Source organism: Bos javanicus, chromosome 20 (assembly GCF_032452875.1).
Source record: "Bos javanicus breed banteng chromosome 20, ARS-OSU_banteng_1.0, whole genome shotgun sequence".
NCBI lineage: Eukaryota > Metazoa > Chordata > Mammalia > Artiodactyla > Bovidae > Bos > Bos javanicus.
The window spans coordinates 31961879-31984523 of NC_083887.1; the positions used below are offsets into that span (position 1 = coordinate 31961879).

General features: G+C 40.7%; 1 protein-coding gene across 4 annotated transcripts in view; it reads right to left on the reverse strand.

Annotated features, from left to right (window-relative positions):
* Positions 1 to 22645, reverse strand: part of GHR (growth hormone receptor) — a 310301-nt gene that overhangs the window by 177712 nt on the left and 109944 nt on the right. The window contains exon 1 of one of the 4 annotated variants that reach the window (XM_061393615.1): positions 11973 to 12360. The exons of 2 other annotated variants lie outside the window; for them this stretch is intronic. The gene's annotated coding sequence lies outside the window, so the exon portion shown is untranslated. Of the gene's footprint in view, positions 1 to 11972; positions 12361 to 22645 lie in introns of those variants that run through there. One more of the 4 variants, XM_061393617.1, reaches the window with a different exon arrangement.

A 22645-nucleotide genomic window follows, 5' to 3' on the forward strand; every position in this document is an offset into this window, starting at 1 on the left:
CTTTATTAAAAGTAACACTAAAAAAGATATAAAGCCATACAGGAAAAAATGTCCTCATATCTGGTTAGTAATTTACCAGAGATATAATGAACTACTACCCAAAACCCCCTACAACCTCTGATTTGCATCATGTATTTAAAAGGAAAACAGTCAAAAAGCATCCTTAGAAGTATGATATTAACATTTTAATAAATGGGAGGAGTAAAATAACAGATTTGGGAGCTTATAGTCCTGTCACAGCCAAGTTAGGAAGAATATCAAAAGGGTGGCTTGAATTGAGCAGAAATAAGTTTCCCCAAATTTCTGTTTTACTGATCTAGTGATTCTGCTCTGCAAGAAGTGAAAGAAAGAAAGTGAAGTGGCTCAGTCGTGTCCGACTCTTTTCGATTGCATGGACTATAGCCTGTCAGGATCCTCTGCCCATGGGATTTTCCAGGCAATACTGGAGTGGGTTGCCATTTCCTTCTCTAGGGGATCTTCCCAACTCAGGGATCGAACCTGAGTCTCCCACACTGCAGGCAGACTCTTTACCATCTGAGCCACCAGGGAAGCCCTGGGAAAAGCGAGGGCTGATTAAAAAAAAAAAAAACCCAACAGAAGCAGAATTGTTTATATTGCAAAACCAAGACTCCAGGTAGATAACCTAATAAATGTGTATTTTCTGATGCTAGTGTTGATTACTAATGAAATAATTGCAAAACTGAATCTCATTGATTTCTTGGTAAAGCTTTTCTAAGAACTCAGCACTGAAAAAGGAAGAGGTTCATCCAAAAGGGTATTGGAAATAATCTATTCTAATTAGCTTCAGGCATTTATTTGAATAGATTGCACCTAGAGTTCATGTTATTATCTACTTTTTGGTGACGGTCATTTGAAAATCTGTCAGACACAAAATGCCTTAGGTCAATTTATCTCTTTCCTATCAGTGAGGGAGAAAAAAATTCACAGACATTATTGATATAACTACTCTTGTTGAAATTTCTCTCCCTTCTTGGATCCGGTAGGGAATACAAGATGAGAAAGTAATTTAAATAGATAAGGTGTGGGAGAAAAAATCCTTTGGAAGTGGTATATATAGTAGGTCTCCATTTTTATTAAAAAAATAGAGCATATATGGTGGGTATGAACACTTGTGCTAATTCAGTTACTACCAGTCAACCACTGAATATTTCAAACGTGGCTAACGCAACTGAAGAATAAACAAGCTAAATTATACCTAATTTTGATTAAATATTTCAATTAAATATTTAATTAAGTATATATTCAGAACAGGTTGAGTATGTAAACCTTTTTCAACTGTACATTTTATAAGATCTAAGTACAGATCAAGTATATTTCGGATGAAAAGTTAGCATCTAAATTGAGATGTACTCTAAGTGTAAAATATACATGGACTTTGAAGGTTTGGTACAAAAGGATACAAAATATTTCAATAATGTTTATGTTGATTACATGTTAAAATCATATTTTTGGACTGTTGAATAAAATATTAAAACTACTATCCCCCATTTAAAATAATTTAACTATAGAGAATTAGTTAAATTACATATGTGGCTTGAATTATATATTATATTCCTATTGACAATACTGATATACACACTTTATGGCTTGTATGTCTGTACCTGCATTCAGAAACATTAGTCTGTTACAGAAGCATATCTGCCTTCATAACAAAAACAATACACAAAATAAAATTGTATATTTATAATGACATATGAAATCATAATGGTTAAGTCTTTAGAGGTCTTCCCAAATGCAGAATGATGGGGACAAAAGATTTACTGAAGACTTAGGTATGATTATATTTATGGGAGCTTTTTAGGGTACCAACTGTGCCTTTGTTTACCTTTAGAAGTATGATAGTTTGCAGTATATCTCTGAGTCATAGTCTGCTGCTGCTAAGTCACTTCAGTCCTGTCCGACTCCGTGAGACCCCAGAGACGGCAGCCCACCAGGCTCCCCCGTCCCTGGGATTCTCCAGGCAAGAACACTGGAGTGGGTTGCCATTTCCTTCTCCAATGCATGAAAGTGAAAAGTGAAAGTGAAGTTGCTCAGTCGTGTCCAACTCTTAGTGACCCCATGGACTGCAGCCTACCAGGAGCCTCCATCCATAGGATTTTCCAGGCAAGAGTACTGGAGTGGGGTGCCATTGCCTTCTCCGGAGTCATAGTCAGTGGTGTACTAATATCTAACAATTGTCTCTCTGGAGTAATAACTTAAAAGGGCCACAGTTTGTAGCATTTGCCAATCTCTGTGATATAAATACCGCCACTAAGGCTGATTTTAAGCTACCAAGTCACTTAACTTGGATTCACTGAATCACTGACATCACGAAATGTTGATTCACAAGTTGGTATAAGCTGGACCGAGCACACCACCAGCTGGGAAAATAAATGATGCTCTCTGGACTCTAGGTGAGGTAACAGGTACAAAGATTAAACAATCTGCTGACATGGACACAACAGGCAGGAGACAGTGCTACTGAGTGAGCCCTGGACACTTGGGTTCATCTGATGCCACCTGTTCCACGTCAGATGGCCATATGTCATTAATAAGCATTGATACTTTTCCAGGGCTATAGAAATTACTATCAAACTCTATCATAGATGCTATCCTTGCCCTTCAACTACAGAGGGTGAGCTTAGGGCCTCAGTGCACAAGTTCTGGAATCAGGTTCAAATCCTTGCTTTACCAAACCTCAGTTTACTCTGTGTGTATCAACACTTGCTATTTATTACACTTTCTGATACTAGTGATTAAGCAGACCATTTATGTTTCCATGGGGTTGGGAGAGGGGCCCTCATTGTAGGTCCTGGAATGGAAGCCTAGGGATGTGGTTATGCCATCAGCACAATAGGTGAGACTCCCCTCTTCAAGCAAGCACTTAAATCACACGAGTGTCCAGGGAAGTGGAAGGATCATCATAATGTAACATGTGCATCTCCTAGGATAGCACATGTTACACTGCTTACTTCTGCTTAGGTGTGCAGGCAAACTGCACACCTACATGGAGGTGGAAAAAGTAATCAGAATAAAAAGTGTGGGAATCCAGAGGTTGATTTCCCCCTTAATCACAATCTCACCTACTGTAAGAATATTATATGCTCCTGTTTACTGGATCTAGATCATCTGTTTCATGAGTTATGGATTTTACAGCTGAAAACTGGGTAGATTAATTCTAATAATGACATGCTTGGTTTAAAGCCAGGAATCTTCCTGTGAGAACACAGAGAAGGCAACGGGGTTACAGGAACCTGGGCTTCCACCCTTTTCTTTCTGGAGGAGTGAAAGAATAAGGGCCATTTCAAGACCAAATGCTTGTGCTTCCCCTTTCCTGGTAAGGATGGGCATTCTGTTGGGAGTGGACCTTTCTTGGCGCATGGGACATCCTGTCTGAATTCAGCAGGACCCAGTGGCACTTTGCAACCCCTCAACACAATAGTTAGACCAATGGATGACCTTCAAACTCACTCAGCCTGATACCCTTGGTGCATTCACTGGGCAAGAGGCAGGTGTAACTCGTACATGGAAGAGAAGATCAGTCACATAGGTGGGTGCTTATTTGAACAGTATGTTCCATTTCTTTGTATATCTTACAGTATTGCACCTACAAAGTCATTTTTTTTTCCTAAATAGAATTTGAGAAAGCAAACCTCTTACTGGATTTCTGGTTTCTCTCTTTCCATGAGTGGCTCCCCCCACCGAAAAATGTAATTTTTATTACTGTGACAGATCACACAGAACATGGAAAATGTACTTTAAACAAAGTTGAAGATGCTGAAGTTTCTTCTAAGACTCTCAGATGGAAATACAGGCTTTGTCTTACCTAATTTATTGGAAATAGATAAGCTGTTGAAGATCTCATAGGATGAAATCTTCAAATAACAAAAAAGATTCAGTATCTTGATGAGATATAATTTGACAATGATTTCGACCATAACTCAGAGTATTCAAGGAGTCACTCACATACCTGGATCACATATAGAGTAAACGTTGGAAGAAACTCTTTTTTTCTTTTATCAAGTCCAAAATAGTGAAGCTGTGGTTTCAGGGTAAACAAGTTGGGAAACCCAGAGTGAGGCAATATGCTCTCCTGGGAAATGCATGGCTAGAAAAGGAGTCAGCAGTCCTGTGCCCTGGACGCAGCCCTACATCGCCCGATGTGATGGCTCAGGCAGTAAGTTCATCACTGCGGGGCCTGTCTCTTCACCTACACACCATACCAGGCTTCTGTGATGCGCCAAACCCCATGCTGCGCAATGTAATAAACAGCTGCCAAGTACAGAGGGTTCCTCCTGTCCTGAAGCTGCCAGGCTCCTTGTCTTTCTCGTTCTTCGGCTGTGAGCAACCTGGAGGCCACAGCTGTGTGTCAGTCATGCTTTTATCCCCAACAACTAGCCCCAGACCCCACAGAGTAGATGCCCCTTCCAAAATCTGCCAATGAATAAATGTGCCAAGTGCCTTATTATTTCATTCATTCCTTGCAAAAGATCCTCATTTTAAAATAGGGAAACAAAAGTTTAGAGAGGCTTTGAGAAGTGAAGGGAATCCCACAAGCTCAGACGGAATACTTCCAGGTATGGATTGGAACCTTCTCCAAGCCTGCCATTGCCCTTCATGCTTCTCTGGAAATGCTAAGCCAGGCTGACTAAACACACAAGCAGGGTACCAGTGAGGCAGGCCATACCTCAAAGAGCAAGAGAAAGAGAGGAAAGTCTGCATTTAAATTATGGACAGGGACAGGCACTATAGTATTTCCAGTACTGAGGACCTGTCAAGGACGGTGATAACTCATAAGTGCTGACGTTGTTTCTTTAGGAGAAGGATATTCATCTCTATGTCTCAGAGATTCCGAGAGCACCTGGTCTACTTTTAGGTACATTACTTAAGAGCTATGCGGTGTGCCCTTTCCATGACATGAGGGCATTGCCCGCCTCTTTGGAGCCTATATTATAAATAGAAAGAAGTCTATTTGGCCAGACTGACTGGCTGCCAGATAGATGGCAAACACAGGGCAGATCAATGTCACGTCTCATCGCCAGGAAGTTTACAATACACCATTTCACTCTTCAGATCATGGAAGGCGTAATAGCTTGATGTGGACCATCATTGTTAACAGCTTTAGTAGAAAATGCTCTCCAAAGAAAATGCACCTTGTTACCGAAATATAATGCCAGCCACAAATGCCTGCTGTCTGTATAATTTTACATTTCCTAGTAACCACATTAAGCGTAAGAAATAGATAAATTTTAATTATATATCCTAATTAACCCAATATATCCAAAATATCATCACTTCATCATGTAGTAAATAGGAAAATTATTGAGATATTTTATGCGCTTTTCTTTTCCCACACTGAGTCTTTGAATCGGGTGTGTATTTCACACTCACAGCACATGGCAACTGGCACCCGTCACATTAAAAGTGCTTAAGAGCCGCAGGCAGTGAGCGGACACTGCAATGGACGGTGCAGTTCTGAGACTCTGAGACTGGGGAGGTCCACGTGCCCAGCCCCTGGCTATTGCAGGATGTATCTGTGTAGACCAAACTGCTGAGAAGGGACTTTTAAACATATTTGGCAAGGTCCAATAATTTATTAAGGTCCTAGAAAGAGTTTTTCTACTGAAGCGAGAAGCAGGCTTTTCTAGACCGTAACACTCATTTTGCATATAATTACTGAGCACTGAACTCTACAAATAATTAAACCATAAGCCCAGAAACAGATCTGTCATTAGGTATGGGACTTTAAGTAAATCATTTCACACCCTTAGCCTCTTTCTTTCCAAAAGAGTATGTTGGGAGCATATCAATGGTTCTTAGCCTTGACTGTGTATTAGACCTTACAATCAAATGCCCTGGCTTTACCATAGTACCAAAGCTAAATGGGAGATTTGGCTTCCAGGTGGCACAGTGGTAAAAGAATCCACCTGCCAGTGCAGAAGATGCAGGAGACGTGGGTTCAATCCCCGGTGGGAGAGATTCCCTGGAGTAGGAAATGGCAACCCACTTCAGTAATTTTGCCTGAAAAATTCCATGAACAGGGGAGTCTGGTGGGCTACACAGTCCATAGGGTTGCAAAGAATCAGATACAACTGAGCACGCATGAGCAAACTGAAAATCAATGACCTACTGCAAGTCAAACGTGCTTTGATTTTGAAGTCTGTGAAAATAGAGTCTAGCTGTTCCAAGCAGCTTCTATGGGTGCTGCTTGAGGGGTGAGGGGGAGGGGGAGAGTAAAACATCATTCTCCCCCATTCAGCTGACCGATAAACATATTTTTTAACAATAACACAGAACCCTCTAAGGGGTTTAAATGCTGAAATATGAAAAGTAAGATCAGAAAATATTAACCAATGAAACTGCAAAAGAAAGAACATGTGTAAACAGATGAGACCAGTCATCCACAGATATTTTAATCACTCCAATAATGATATAACATGATTTCAAAGTGTTGCTGATCAGACTGGATAGGCAGAATGCTAAAGAGGTTCTCCAGTCCCCCAAAGACAATCATTTCTGGTTATTCCACCATTATTCGAGGTACTGCACTGGCGAGACTTCACAGATGTTATTAAGGTTACAAATCAATTGACTTTAAAATAGGGAGACTATTCTGGATTGTCTGGGTGATTTACATTTAATCACATTAGTCTATAAGACCAGGAGAGGAAGTTAACCAGTGAGATGTGGCAGAAAGGGAAGTCAGAGAGGTTAGAAACTTGAGAGGGACTTGCCCTGCTGTTACTAGAGGGGCCATACAGCATGAGATGCAATGCAGGCAGCCTTGAGGAGCAAAAATGGTCTCCTAGCTGACAATCAGCAAGGAAAGGGGGACGACAGTCGTGCAACGGCCACGAACTGAATTTGGTCAATAACGTGAATGAACTTGGAAGCAAATTCATGCCTAGGACATCCCAAAGGTAATGCAGCCCTAATGACAGCTGATTTCAGCCTTGTGAACTCTGAGCAGAGAATCCAGTTGTACCAGCCTGTGTCCAGACTTCTCACTTACAGAACTGTGAGCTAACAAATGGGTTTTTATAAAGTCACTCAATTTATGGTAATTTTTTTAGAAGCAATACAAAACAAGCCTGAGGTTGACATCCTAAACATTTGTCAGGAAGACAACTATCAAGCCGACGGAAACACAGCCAAAAGGAGAGGAGATTTTTACAAGAGCGCAGAATTTTGGAGGCAGAAGGAGCTTTAGAGATAATCCAGTCTAATCAAATAGTAACTGATGAAGAACCCTGAAAAAAATTAGTAAATAATTTATGGCTTTGTCTCGCCCAACTATTTAGGACCAACAAGAATGTCCCAATACAGAGACAGGTACAAGAATCCTCCTTTCAGAGTCTGCTGATGCTCTCCCTTGAGGCCACTCAGTTCTCTCCATTCTAACTCTACAATTGTCAAATGACCTGCCGATTCTTGTCTTGTTTTCTGGGTTCTCTCTGGAAAATTAATACAATAACAAGCTGAAATGAAATTGCTTCACAGCTGACATGGAAAACAAACAAATGTATTGGCATTCATCTCATGAGGTTGGCCAGTGTAAATTGGGTGCCTAGAATCTAATCATCTCTGGGTCAATTGATGCAATTCATTGTTTGAACACATCAATCTGGACGAGTTGATCAGTTGATTCCAGAGAAAGCCTGAGAGATCCCATCTAAATTAGTTTGCTGGCCTTGCTTCTCATTTTAACCTCATGTCAGACAGGAAATTAAAAAACTGTCAATGAAAAGACAAATCAAAATCAAGGTCAAAATCTATGAAAGAATAGAGTCGGGAGAAGATAAGGACAAGGCGCATGTATTTATGGAGGAAAAGGTCTTGTGGAAGGGAGGACAGGCTATCTTTGTACATGTCCTTGTAAATCTAACATCTTGGCTCAGGAGGGCTTGTTTTCAAGACCCCTGAATGGAATGTTCATTTTCCAGGAGCCTTATTTTTACCACCCCATGGGACCACCACAGCATGACTCAGGAAACTTAACTCAGCGATCTGGTCATGTTTCTCCTAAATCAGTTGGCTAGTGAATGAAGCTGGAACAAGCGGACTGAGCTAAAGTCTGAATGGCTGTTAATTCAAGAAGACCATCCTCCTATGAAGAAGTCAAAGGAACAGACACTAACACACCTTCCATTGCAATCTGTTTGAGAGAAACCAGTTATTTCACATCTTGGAGAGCAGTAATAAAACATTCATCTTCCCATCAAACTGAAAAGTGATTCAAATGAATTTTTCACTTTCAACCACTTGTGACCATCTTATCAGTCAAAACTTTACTTCCAAAAGAGGAAGAAAAGCTACAGGGAATCCCACCGTGGCAGTTTACACAGCTGCTGCTGCTGCTGCTAAATTGCTTCAGTTGTGTCCGACTCTGTGCGACCCCAGAGACGGCAGCCCACCAGGCTCCCCCATCCCTGGGATTCTCCAGGCAAGAACACTGGAGTGGGTTGCCATTTCCTCCTCCAATGCATGAAAGTGAAAAGTGAAAGTGAAGTCACTCAGTCGTGTCCGACTCTTAGCAACCCCATGGACTGCAGCCTACCAGGCTCCTCAGAGTGCTGGAGAGGGGTGCCATTGCCTTCTCCGAGTTTACACAGAGCATCATGTAAATGTCGAACCAGAGGGCAGGTGCCCTAGACAAAGGGAAATAGTCATTGGGATGCCCATAAGCCTCTGAAATCAGTCCTGTCCAAACTGAATGAACTCAGCATCTCCTACCCGCCCCCAGCTTCCCACCTAACAAACAAACGGCTTCATCTCATACATTTTCTAACTTGCTTAATGAAGTTACGGCTCCCACATTAGCTGAACTATCAAGTGATAATTTGGTTACTCCATATACACCATGTGTAACTTGTTACCATAAGGGGGTGATTCTATCTCAGAATTCTCTCTGGAAGGTAGCGCCTCCTCCCTCCAGGCCTGCCACACTTCTTTAGGCTTAAAACAGCTGCTGTCACAGTCTCTCTTCCTTTACCTTCAAGGCTGCTGCTGGACAAACCCAAAACTTATCGATTCTTCAAAATCATGCTCAAATATCACTATCTCCATGAAGCCTTCCATACTCTCCTGAGACTTAACCTTTCATCCCTCTACTATAAAAATGTGCCCTGACACAGAAGTCACAAGGTAACAAACCCCTGTTTGTGGAATGAATGAGTTCTCAGTGCCTGTGTTGTTGTAAGTTTCCACAGGGCAAGACGCTGTAGAAGGCAATGGCAACCCACTCCAGTACTCTTGCTTGGAAAATCCCATGGACGGAGGAGCCTGGTAGGCTGCAGTCCACGGGGTCACTAAGAGTGGGACGCGACTGAAGTCACTTAGCAGCAGCAGGGTAAGACACAGACTTTCCCCTCATCTATTTATCACTCTGCTTATAGGAGTTAGTTTGCGTGAAAGAGAGCAGAGGGTACTTTGGAAGTTAGGGGATGGGCCTAGGGCTGATCTTTGGGCAGCCAGAATATCACCTGAGGATGCTGGATATAAGTGCAAGAGAATTTCACAAAGGCACAGAAGGTCATAGTTACTCAAAATTCTGCCCAACATCGACCTGAGCGGCTGGCTGCTTATGCCAGAGGAAAGGCTTCACTGCTCCTCTGGAAGGAGGCAGACCTCACAGGTCAGTCTTTCCCATCAGTGTCTTACCTTACTCCCCTCAGAATTCACAGCCAATCTCCTCTCTACTTTTACAGGAGGGACAAGCAGAAAAAGTCAAGAGAAAAAGAAGAAAGTCAGGTGCAGGGGGCTTCCTGCTCCCCTTTTACCATTGGCACAGGATAGAGCACGAATCACAATTCCTTTTTCCTTTGGAAATTACTTCCCATGCTCACTAGATTATATTCTTCAAACTACAACTTCATTTAAGGAAATGGGTTTACTAGTTTCTCTAGAAAAAAAAATGTCTGGAAGCCTAACATTAGTGATGGTGGGGGTTGGGAGGATGACTAGGGAGATGGTATCACAATCAGAGAGCTTAGGGGCTGAATGGGGCCCTAAGGACCGTGCTACTGTAAAGGTCTCACTTCAAAGATGAGGTAAGCAAAGCCCAAAGGGAATAAGTGATGAGTACAAGACCCCACTGCTGTTCACAGCCGAGCTGGGAGCAGCACCCAGGCCTCTCGTCCTCAGTCCAGTGGGCTTTTCAGTACTTCACCTTGTCTTTAACATGTTGCTCTATTATCAAGGAGCAAAAAGTCAGTTCACCCTTAGGCTCACACGTGCTGTCACATATAATATCATGAATCATTAGGCATTCAGCACAAACAAATCCTAACCCGTGTGGAGGTGAGATGAGCCAAGCTCTCCTGGCCTTTCCCAGCTCCACAGTGAGCTGCCCTAGCCACCTTCTGTGAGTTAAGACAAGAGCCCTGGAACAACCGAGAAATGAAACCTACTCACAGCCAGCCCTCAGGACTGGAGCAAACTGAGCCTGAAGTTCCGAGAATAATTTTGATTAGCACTTTGCAAAAATCTATTCTCCACACTGACACCACACAGCTCTCCTTCCAAGTGCAGCTTGGCAGTCTGTTTCACTCTATCTAGTATCAATGACAAACCCTTAGCAAGGTCCTTCCAGTCCTGTGTGATCTCACCTGGACTCCTATCTTTCCATGTCCATCTTCCACCCCTTGTCCAAACCTCCCCCTTACGGAGGAACCTTCTCAGAAGGCTCCAGGCTATTCATACCTTCACCCCTGTGTCCTTCCACCCTATTCCCACTTCATTCATCCCAGGTACTCATTCCCCAAACCTCAGCTCAAGGTCAGTTCAACTTAAATACATCTCTAGCAACAGCCCCCCACTCCCTACCAGGAGAAGTTAGGTGCCTTGCCAAACCTCCACCATAGCATCCTGAGATGCCCACTACTTTCTTTTCTCTCCCCTGAGGGTCATCTCTGTATCCCCCACTGTCTTGCAATACCTAACACATTCAGCCTGAAATGAATCATTGCAGAAATGAATAGATTCCCCTGGACTTTAAAATAGATGTTTTTAAGGGGGTAGGAGCACATCCTTCTGTTGAAAGTTCAGCTGAATGCTTTTCAATGAGATAAAATAAGTGGCATTTCCTATCATATAAGGCACGATGCATGTGTGTGTTAGTCACTCATTCATGTCTGACTCTTTGCGACCCCATGGACTATAGCCCTCCAGGCTCCCCCAGGCAAGAATACTGGAGTTGGTAGCCATTCCCTTCTCCAGCAGATCTTCCTGACCCAGGGATCAAACCCAGGTCTCCTGCATTGTAGGCAGATTCTTTACTGTCTGAGACACAAGCAAAGTCCATGGCATGACAGGACAGCCCTAATCAGGCATGCAGGTAGGAACCTGAGACATCAAAGCAAACCAGCCAATGGGTACAGCTAGCAGTACAAAAAAACTAAGTCTTATTTTCCTTTTCGTCAATATGCTGGCCATCCCTAAGACTTTAGGAAACCTGGAAAAAAATGCAAAACAAATATACAATCGTGGTGGCACTTCTTCATGACACTCCTCTAAAATACAAACTGACTGCTGAAAAGTAAAACATGAACCACAATTATAACCCCGAAATGTCTCCTGAGTGCCAATTATTATTTCTGTCGACTTTCTCAAAATGTATCAGCTTCTTACACACGCAGAAAGCTAGCCTTTCATTCACAGAATAAACTTCAGAGACCTAAATTATATTATAATGGTCATTGGACAGGGAGGAAGGCAGTCTGAGGTTTTGCCTAACTGGAATATTTTAAAGGCTGCTGGACAGGAGAAAGAAGTTTCATTCAGAGTAGAAGAAGAAGAGTGGAAGAGGATGGCAAGGAGGGAGAGAGGAATAAAGCCAGAAGAGGGAAGAGCGAGGTGGGAGGAGAAGAAAAGCAACTGACTAAGTCAAGCGCAAAAGCACTTTTGTTTGTTTTTTTTAAAGAGACTTGATTCTCACCCTTTAAAGCAAAGTGAACAAGAAGGGAAATACTAACCAATAGTCCAGCAGACACTCCTGAAACAGAGGCTGGATTTTCGTATGGTTCCTCCAGGCTTTATGGCAAGGACGTCTAAACTTCCTTATTCATTCAGTCATGTATGGAAGCAGACCGCACTATGCTAATTTGGTTAAGAGTTGGCAAACAGTGCGGGGTTGGAGGAGGAATATGGTGAACGTTTCTTGGTCACCGCTTGGCAGTAGATTCTTGGTCTTGCTGCTTTCCTATATAAACCTTCCCCAAATCCTCCCCAAATCAATTACATTTTCTCTCTCTTCCTTCCTCCCAGTCACACACACACACACACACACACACACACACACACACACACACAACCTGGTACCAGAAAAGATTAGAGCACACAACGCATTGCCTCACATAACGAACCCCCCGACCTTTGCCCAGGGCTGGGTTCTGCCAACTGAAGTGAAGGCCAGGCCTGGGCTGGAGGCTCACAAGGCTCATCAGGATGGAGCCAGCCAGACCAACTGAGAAGGCCACGTATTAGAATTTGACAAAGACCATACGCCAGAGGGGCTGAAGACAGGGAGAGTTATCGGAATCTAATCCCACAGCTAAGGAGTTCAAGGAAGGAAGCTCCAGGAGGGCAGAGGTGCTGGAATCTCCATGAAGGATCCCAAGAACCCAGAGTATAGAAAGTGGAATATTTGTTAAATGAAGGGTGAGCAATTAAATTTTAAAACATTAGTGCCCATTGGAGATCCCAACATACTTAAAGTTCCATGTTTAATTATAGTACCTATCAGTGGCTATTATCTGGAGCTTCACCAGATTTCCTGTAGCCTCCTCACCAGTTAGAACAATGATTCCCACCACTGAGTGTGGGTTGAGCTGCTGTGCACGCAAAGCTTTGCTGCTAGTTATTCAGTCATGTCTGATTTTGCGAACCCAAGGGCTATAGACTGCCAGGCTCCTTTGTCCATGGGGTTTCCCAGGCAAGAACACTGCAGGGGGTTACGATTTCCTTCTCCAGGAGATCTTCCCGACTCAGGGAATGAACCTGTGTCTCCTGCTTTGGCAGGTAGATTCTTTACCAGTCAGCCATGAGGGAAGCCTGCATGCAAAGCTATGTGAGTATTATTCTTATATGACCAATGGTCCTGTCCATGCTCCCAATACAAGAAGACCATTCATCCTCCTACAGTGTTGGTGGGAATGTAAATTGGCACAATCACTATGGAAAAAAGTAAGGAGGTTCCTTAAAAAAGTTACCATATGACCCTGCAATCTCACTCTTGGGCATATATCTAGAGAAAAACATGATCTGAAAGGATACATGCACCCCAATGTTCATTACAGTATTGTTTACAACAGCCAAGACCTGAAAGTAACTGAATGTCCATTGACAGAGGAAAGGATAAAGAAGATGTGGTATGTATATATAAACACACGCACACACACACACACACTGGGATATTACTCGGCCATTAAAAAGAATGAAATAATGTCATCTGCAGCAACACGGATGACCTAGAGATTGTCATACTGAGTGAAGTAAGTCAGACAGAGAAGAGGAAATATTGTATAACATCTCTTATATGTGGAAACTAAAAAGAAATGATACAAATGAACTTACTTACAAAACAGACTCACAGATTTAGAGAATGAATTTATGGTTGCTGGGAGGAAAGCTGGAGGAAGAGATAGTTAGGGTTTTGGGGATGGACATGAACACACTTCTATATTTAAAATGGACACGAACAAGGATCTACTATATAGCACATGGGATTCTGCTCAATGTTATGTGGCAGCCTGGGTGGGAGGGGAGTTTGGGGAAGCACAGATACATATGTACGTATGGCTGAGTCCCTTTGCTGTTTACCTGAAACAAACACAACACTGTTAATTGGCTATATACCATCCAATACAAAATAAAAAGTTTTAAAAAATAATATACTGAAAAAAAGACTGTTCATGATTGATGAGCATAGCTGAAATTAGCAAGGCCTTTTACTGTTTAAAAGACTCCTGCTTGGCTGGCTTTCCTGTGTGTGTGTGTGCAATAGACAATTCTGTGACATGTGACACATACAAAGCCATTTAATATAAGGAACCCTCATAGGGGATCCTCAAGCTGGAATCAAGATTGCTGGGAGAAATAGCAACCTCAAATATACAGATGATATCACCATAATGGCAGCAAGTGAAGAGCCTCTTGATGAGGGTGAAAGAAGAGAGTGAAAAAGCTGGCTTAAAACTCAGCATTCTTAAAACTAAGGTCATGGAATCTGGTCCCATCACTTCATGGCAAATAGAAGGGGAAAAAGTAGAAGCAGTGACAGATTTTATTTTCCTGGGCTCCAAAATCACCATGGATAGTGACTGCAGCCATGGTGCTTGCTCCTTAGAAGGAAAGCTATGACAAACCTAGACAGTGTATTCAAAAGCAGAGACATCACTTTGCTGACAAAGGTCTGTAAAGTCAAAGCTATGGTTTTTCCAGTGGTCATTTATAGATGTGAGAGTTGGATCATAAAGAAGGCCGGGCATGGAAGAATTGATGCTTTTGAACTGTGGTGCTAGATAAGACTCTTGGGAGTCCCTTGGACAGCAAGGAGATCAAACCAGTCAGTCCTAAAGGAAATCAACACTGAATATTCATTGGAAGGACAGATTCTGAAGCCGAAGCTCCCATACTTTGGCCACCTGATGTGAAGGGCTGACTCACTAGAAAAGACCCTGATGCTGGGAAAGACTGTGGGCAGGAGGAGAAGGAGATGGCAGAGGATGAGAAGGTTGGATGGCATCACTGACTCAATGGACATGAATTTGAACAAATTCTGGGAGTCAGTGAAGGACAGGGAAGCCTGGCGTGCTGCAGTCCACGGGGTTGCAAAGAGTCAGACACCACTTAGCCACTGAACAACAAAAACCTTACAGGGAAATGTTCATTCGATTAGATTAGTTGACAATGACTAGATTTGAGACTCCCTGACTGTGAGTTGGTGGACTGTGAGTTCATTTACTCTGAATGATATATTGGACAAGTAGAAACAGCCCTTCTGACAGATGTTTCCAAAGTCAGACTCAGGAGTCCATGAATACCTCATCTCTAAACCCTGTCTTCCTCCAGAGTCTTCAACACAAGCCAGAAATCTAGGGGTTACCTTTTCTACCTCTTCTGCCCCCATTTCATCTGTCAACTTTAGCTCTTCGGTATCTTTTGAATTCATTCCATCCTCTTTATCCTCTCTACTGCTACCACCAAGTCCTAGCCATGATCTCTCATTGAGACTTTAGGAATGGCCTCATAACACCCATGAGGAGCCTCAGACTCCCTCCAATCATTTTTTCATGGAAAAATTATGTTTTGAAACAAATATGATCATGGTACCCCTGTGAATAAAACATTCAAATGATTTTCATTGTTCATACAATTAATATAACCCATCATGTGAGTTAATAGTTACAGTTATCCCCCAACATTCACTCTCCCCACTTTCAATTAGTAATAGAACCCAGTAAGAGAGCACCTGTCACAGCCAACCTTGCAGCCACCTCTGGTCATACTAAGACTCACTTCTGGTTACAGGATGTCAGTAGTGGCAGAAACATCTTTCAGGAAATGTATGTCCCTTTCACTTTTCCTTCTCCACTCCCCCTGGCTTGATGGGCTGGATCACCAAACACTTGGATGAGGGCATCTACCTCTGTGGAAGATTTCTGGAACTCATTATGAACTGGGAAGCTCTTCCCAGATGGCACTGGTGGTAAAGAACCCACCTGCAATGCAGGAGAAGCAGGAGACAAAAGTTTGATCCTTGGGCCAGGAAGATCTCCTGGAGGAGGAACTGGCAACCCACTCCAGTATTCTTGCCGGGAAAATCCCATGGAAAGAGGAGACTGGTGGGCTACAGTCAATGGGGTTGCAAAGAGTCGGACAGGACTGAGCGATAGAGCATACATACATGCTTGAAGTTGGATCTCAGATAATAAGGGTTTAAGTACTCATAAAGGACTAACTAGTCAGTGGTTGTTTGACCAGCCAGTCGAGGTCTTTCTAGCTTATTCTTGAAAGAAAAAAATTTTTTTCACTGAATTTTTCAGGTTCAACTGAAAAGAAGCGGGAAAGAAAAATCAAGAGGTCTAAAAGCATAAGCTTTCCCTAGTGGCTCAGAAGGTAAAGAATCTGTCTGCAATGCGGAGACCTGGCTTCAATCACTGGGTTGGGAAGATCCCCTGGAGAAGGAAATGGCAACCCACTCCAGTATTCTCACCTGGAGAAACCCATGGACAGAGGAGCCTGGTGGGCTACAGTCCTCAGGGTCGCAAAGAGTCAGACACAACTGAAGCGACTTAGCACACATGTATGTAAAAGCATAAGCTGAAATTTCATCCTCAATATGTATAAAAAGGGAAACTTGACAGGAGCACATGACAGTCTGACATGAATTTTTTTCATGGGGCCTTAAGAGGCACCCCTTCCATTTCTAAGAGAGAATTATGAATTCTAGTGCACTGAAACCAAAAGTATTTAGAAATGAGTAGCTTTATTAGCAGCAGCAGCAGCAGCAGCTTTATTTAGGGAATTATTAGGGCCCACAGTAATGACCATCATCAACAGACAGAAATATTTTGGTCTATTAAAGAAAACAGGGGACACTCTGCCCAACCTTATCCCAAACAAAATTAGCAAACCTCAAGTTACTAGGGGATTTATTGAATAAATAAAATCTGGCAGTAAATAATGGTCATACAAAGAGTAGGGAAGTATGGGGCCTTAGGAACAGGATCTTTCTAAGTTTTTGCACCCAGTCCCCCTAGACTAGGCTGCATCCAAACATGAGGCTTTCTGTTTCAAGGCGAATTTTATTTGTAGATACTTCAAATTTAGATATTTATACCAAGAACATGAGCTAAATCAAGAGTAGGGGTAAAAAAAAGAGTAGGGGTACATGATGTGAATTTGCAAAGTGATCATTTTCCCCAGAGCCAGTTTGGGTTTTTTTCCCCTGGTTATAAACATACAATACTTATTTTTGTAGAAGTTTGGTAAGAATTAATATAATGTAAAACAAATTTTAGATTCCTTTTCTGTCACTCTCTAATAGTTTCTAAAACAAAGGTCGAAAAGATCCCATACCAAAAATTTGTTTATTTTTCTTTTTCCATTTAACATTAGTGTCTCAAGCATCTGCCAATTATATTGCCACTTTTTCTAGGAAATGCAGCTTTTAGCAATTCTTTGTTGATTCAAACGAAATCAACCTGGCTCAGCCTGTATTGACTGATTAGACTGAGAATGAAGTCCCAATATTAAGAACAGACCAGTAAGAAATGATTGAAATTAAATGTTGGACGACCCAGGCAGACTATCAGCTTGGAGAAGTAACAAGAGGAGAGAGAGCTTGAGGACATCAAGAAGAATCCATGAAAGGTACATGAGGTAGTGAAAGGGAGATACAGGGAGATACAGAAGGATGACTGGGAACCTGCACAGAGATCTGGTATCTTTATAGTAAGTCCCCATTGTATGGAGTTACATGGAAACATCCTCTCCCTTGCTGCCTGAAAAAGTATAATCCCCACCTATCCCAAACCAGGGGCTTCCCAGGTGGTGTTAGTGTTAAAGAACCTGCCTGCCAATGCAGGAGACATTAGAGACACAGGTTCAATCCCTGGATTAGGAAGATCCCCTGGAGGGGGACAAGGCAACCCACTCCAATATCCTTGCCGGGAGAATCCCATGGGCAGAGGAGCCTGGGGGGCTACAGTCTATAGGGTTGCAAAGAGTCAGATACCACTGAAGCAACTTAGCACACATCCTAAACCAAAATAAAAGATGAACATAAATGGTTGTATGAATTAATATTCTATCATATTCCTATTCAGGTGTGAGTATTCTTTAAACTGAGCCGTAACCTATAATTAGGCTGTGGAGTCAATTTAGTGTCTCAACCAGCTTTGTCAATTTGTTTAAATGGATGGGATGGAATGATGCTATGGAACAAATATTTGTGCTCCCTGACACCCAAATTCATATTTTGAAATGGACGTGGCGGGGGTCCTGAGGTGATTAGATCATGAGGGTAGAGCCCTCATGAGCAGGACCAGGGCCCTTATAAAAGTGGTCCCAGAGAGCCTGCGCCACCTTTCTGCTACGTGAGGACATAGCAAATAGAGCTGTTTGTGCACCAGGAAGTGAGTGCTCCCCAGACACTGAATCTGCTGGTGCCTTGATCATAGACTTCCCAGCATCCAGAACTGTGAGAAATAAACTTCTGTTATTTATAAGCCATTCAGTTTATGGTACTTCTGTTATAGAAGCCCAAACAGACTAATAAGACAAATGGAATGGAATGGTGGTTTCCTCACATGAAAAATTTTTTTTAAAGTGTGTGTATGACTATTGGCTCACTGTGAAGACCTGATTATTTCTTACTGTGGACAGTAGTCAAAAAGTTTGTAGGTCATTGATATAGATTGTTTCTAATTTTTAAATATCATAAGTAATGGTACAATAAATATCTCCTGGCAGGGAGGGGACTTGGCCTATATTTCCATTTATTGCCAAGTGATTGATTCCCAGAAACAACGTTACTGTGTGAAAGTGGTAAAAATTTATAAAGTTTTTTGATAAATATTACTCAATGCTTTCAAACTATCTTAATTTAGACTCCGACCAGAGCAACAGAGAACTTTAATATCAGTGTACAACCGTCAGAAAAAAATTTATTCTCCCCCAATCATTGCTAATTTGATGGGTAAAAATGACCTTCTACTGTTTTAATATAGTTATTTGAAAATGAGTGAGGTTACTTCTTTGAAACATTTAATGTGAATTATCTATATATGTCCTCCCCTTTTCATTATTTTCTTTGTTCGAGTTCCTACCTTTTTATTTCTGCTCTTTTATGCATTTTTAAAGGGACAGTTTCTTAGTTATTCTCTAGGAATGAAGGTGTAGCAAGAAGAGAAAATAGAGTATTTCAATTGGCTTGATTTTGCCAGACTGATATCAAATTAACCTTAGGCTTTTAATCCTGCACAAAGCTGCATGATACAGTATGTTAGCCATAAAAATAACTAGTGCCAGAAATGCAGCCAATATGCAAGTTTACACTTTGTACTTCCTCTTCTGTGCTAAATACTTCAATGCTAGGCTTATTTAAAAAAAAAAAATTAAGACAGTAGTACTGGAAAATGTGAAAGAGCAATTACACACCAAAGAAAGCAGATTGAGAAGCTCCAACATACACAGGATGGAATTTGAATTAAATTCCAACTGCAAAGATTAAGTTTTGGAAACGGTTGTTATTGACAATTTTATAAAAATTAAAGAATAAAATGAGTTTTCAGGTTAAAAGCAAAAGTAATCATTGAGTAGTATAAATAAAAAGTAAACCTACTCTAGGGCATTAGGATAAATAAAAAAAACCTTAAAAAGTACTTTACATAGAGGCAGATTACCTAGTAAGAAACTCAAATGGACAAGTAGAAGACTTTCTCTCATCAACAACAGATAACAGGACACAAATGAAAACCTTCAAAGTGGTAGAGAAATAACCATCTATTTAGAAATTGATATCCAGCTAAATGCTCCCTAAGTCTTTTGCATGGGTGGACAGCAGAGCCGGAGTCATATGAAAACTGAGTTTACAACCTAAAGATTCTAATTTAAATAATTACTAAAGGAGCTATTTTGCAAGAAGACAAAAAATCTTAAATGCTGAAATTGTTGTCTCAAAAACAAGATTCTCTTCCAATTACTCATTATTATCCTGTAGTTATTGAACTATTTCTCTTCTTCCCTTTAAAGTAAAATTTTTTGAAGGAATTGCATTATGTTTTTATTACCAATTAATTTTTGTCTCTTTTGTAAAATGCACTCAAATTAGACTTTAATCTTCACCACTCCAATTAAATAGCTTTTGTCCTGGTCTCTAATGACTTCTATTAATACATTGCTAAATCTAGTAGCTACTTTTTAATTATCTTCATTTGAACTGTTAAAACAATATACGACACAGTGGCCTTCTCTTTGAAACACTACCTTAATCTGATCACTTTATCTGTGAGCTCTTTCGTGATAATCTACACTCTCCACTGATTCTCCCACCCTGCTGGACACTTAGTTATGGTCAATTTTGCTGCGTCCTCTTCATTTTCTCAACCATGTAATACTGGAACACCCCTAGGTGTTCTAGGACTTCTCCTCTCCTTTTTCCCCTATTTACACTTATTCCTTAGGTGACCTCATTCAGTATTATGACATCAATATCATCTATGATTATGTTCTCTAAACATATAATTTCAATTCACATCTCTTCTTGAATGACAAACTCATCTATCCAATGACTAATAATTCCCTTGGATGTTTGATAGGAATCTCAAACTTATAAATCTATAACCAAACTTCTGATTTTACCATCCTAACCTGCTCATTCTATAGTCTTGGTCATTTCAACCTAAATCACCATCATCCTTCCAGATTCTCAGGCCTTTCACTCATACCCCTGATTAATTTATGAGCTAATACTGTTAGACATACTTTCAAATTATATCCAGAATGTGATCACTGCTTACCATCCCCATCTTTATTTTCCTTATCCAAGATACTAATGTTTCTTATCTGGATTATTATAATAATTTCTAAATTGGTCTACTTTCTGGTCTTGAATATCTTATGTCCAAAGACATAAACCCACGAAGATCTTAATCTTGATAAAACAAGAACATGTCAATTCTTTGTTTAAGACTCTCTGATGGTACCCATTTCACTCAGAGTAAATGCCAAAATGCTCACAGTGGTATGAGCATTTTGTTTGATCCCCTCAACCCTCACCCCCGACTCTCATCCCCATCTCTGCCACCATCGACCACCTTACTTTTTTTTGCTCATTCTGCTCCAACAACATTAGACTGTTTGATGTTTCTTAGCCCTCAGGCAGCATATGCCATTTTCTCTGCACAGGGTACTTTTCTCCCAGACTTCCTTTAAGTATCTATTCAAATATCACTTTATCTGTGAGCTCTTTCCTGATAACCTACATCAATAATAACCCTTAAACTCATTTTTTTTCCCCCAGAGCATTTATATTGTATAGTCGTTAACTTTTTTTCTCTATTCTTTTACTAGAATATCAACTACATGAGTTTAGGGACTTTATCCACTCTGTTCATTGCTGTACCTCCAAATACCTATAACCATGGCAGGCCAAGAGAAAACATGCAGTAAGGATTTACTAGATGAATAAATAAATGATGAGGAAGAGAAAGGCAAAACCAGATGGCTAATTCAACTCCATATTGCTTGTCAAAACAATATTAATCACATTTCTTATTGATCAAAAAAGATGAAAATACATTTTAGGCAATAAAAATATGGGAAATAGTTGACATTATCTCAAAGGATTACTAAAATGTACTAGATTCTCTACTCTGTTAGAAAGATAGACGGTGCATGTGGAACGGGATTGCTAACAGTGCCTGATGTGGGAGTGAGCAGCCCGACTGAGGGGTACATGGACAGATACACGGACATGTGGTGAGTGCTGTCAATGTGGTCCTTGCAGGTTCTGCTGTCTTAAGAATTAGCAGGGTGGTGCTGGGGACCCTCCCTGGGGAAGACTGAGGGAGTCACAGCCCACCAGAGAGACTAGGAAGGGAGAGAGAAGCTGAGCCTGATCACAATTTTTTGAAAAGTGACAGTCTTCACAGAGTTTAGAAAATAGGAAAAGGAGATGTTTTAGGCTTTTGTTCCAGGAATGTTTTCATTCTCAATAGGCAGAAAATGGAGAATCCCTTTTCCTAGGTAATGCCTATATTTGAAATAAAATGAAAGGAAAACATCTGCATTTTTAACTTTTCTAAGAAACATTTCTAAAAATTATTTACATCAATACCCATAAAAGCATGTTTACCAAAAATACATTTTAAGACTAAAAAATGAAACAAAAATGACATAGTAATACATCCCATTCAAGTAAGATTTAGACTCAAAATGTAAGGATAGTTCATTTTCAGAAGGCTCAATATAATTTTCAGCATTAATATCTTAGAAGAGGCAGTCAAATGGTTATTTTAACATGCAGAAGACTGATGTTATAATTTATATTTATTTACAAATTCTCTTAAGAAACTAGAAATACAATTTTCTTAATCTGACAAAAATAGGTCACCTCCAAACCTATACCTAATAGCATTCTTCAAGTGAAACTTTGAAGACTTACACTATAATGAAGTACAAGTGAAATTTTTGAAGACTTTGACTATAACATAAAAATGCTTATTATAAAGAAATAGTATTTACACAGCATGGTATCTTGTAAGGATAGGAAAGTTCAGATCAGTGGGAAAAAAGAGCCTAGAAAGTCCAAAGCATATGTGGGATTTTAGTGTATAACAGAGAAGACAATACAAACAATGGAGACAGAATGAGGCTTTTTAGTTAATGGCGCTGGGACTAGATTTTCACATGGGAAAAAAGATTCATGCTTTACACCATACACATTCATTAACACCACGTAAATTAAAAGTCTACTTATTTAAAATAAAAGTTTCATAAGTAAATTAAAGCACTTTAGAATATGGGAGGAGTTAATATAAAATATAACCATGGAGGAGAAAATGATTTCTTAAGCAAGGCACAAAAATCAGAATAATAAGGAAATTTAACTATATCAAAAATTTAAAATTATCTGTGCTAA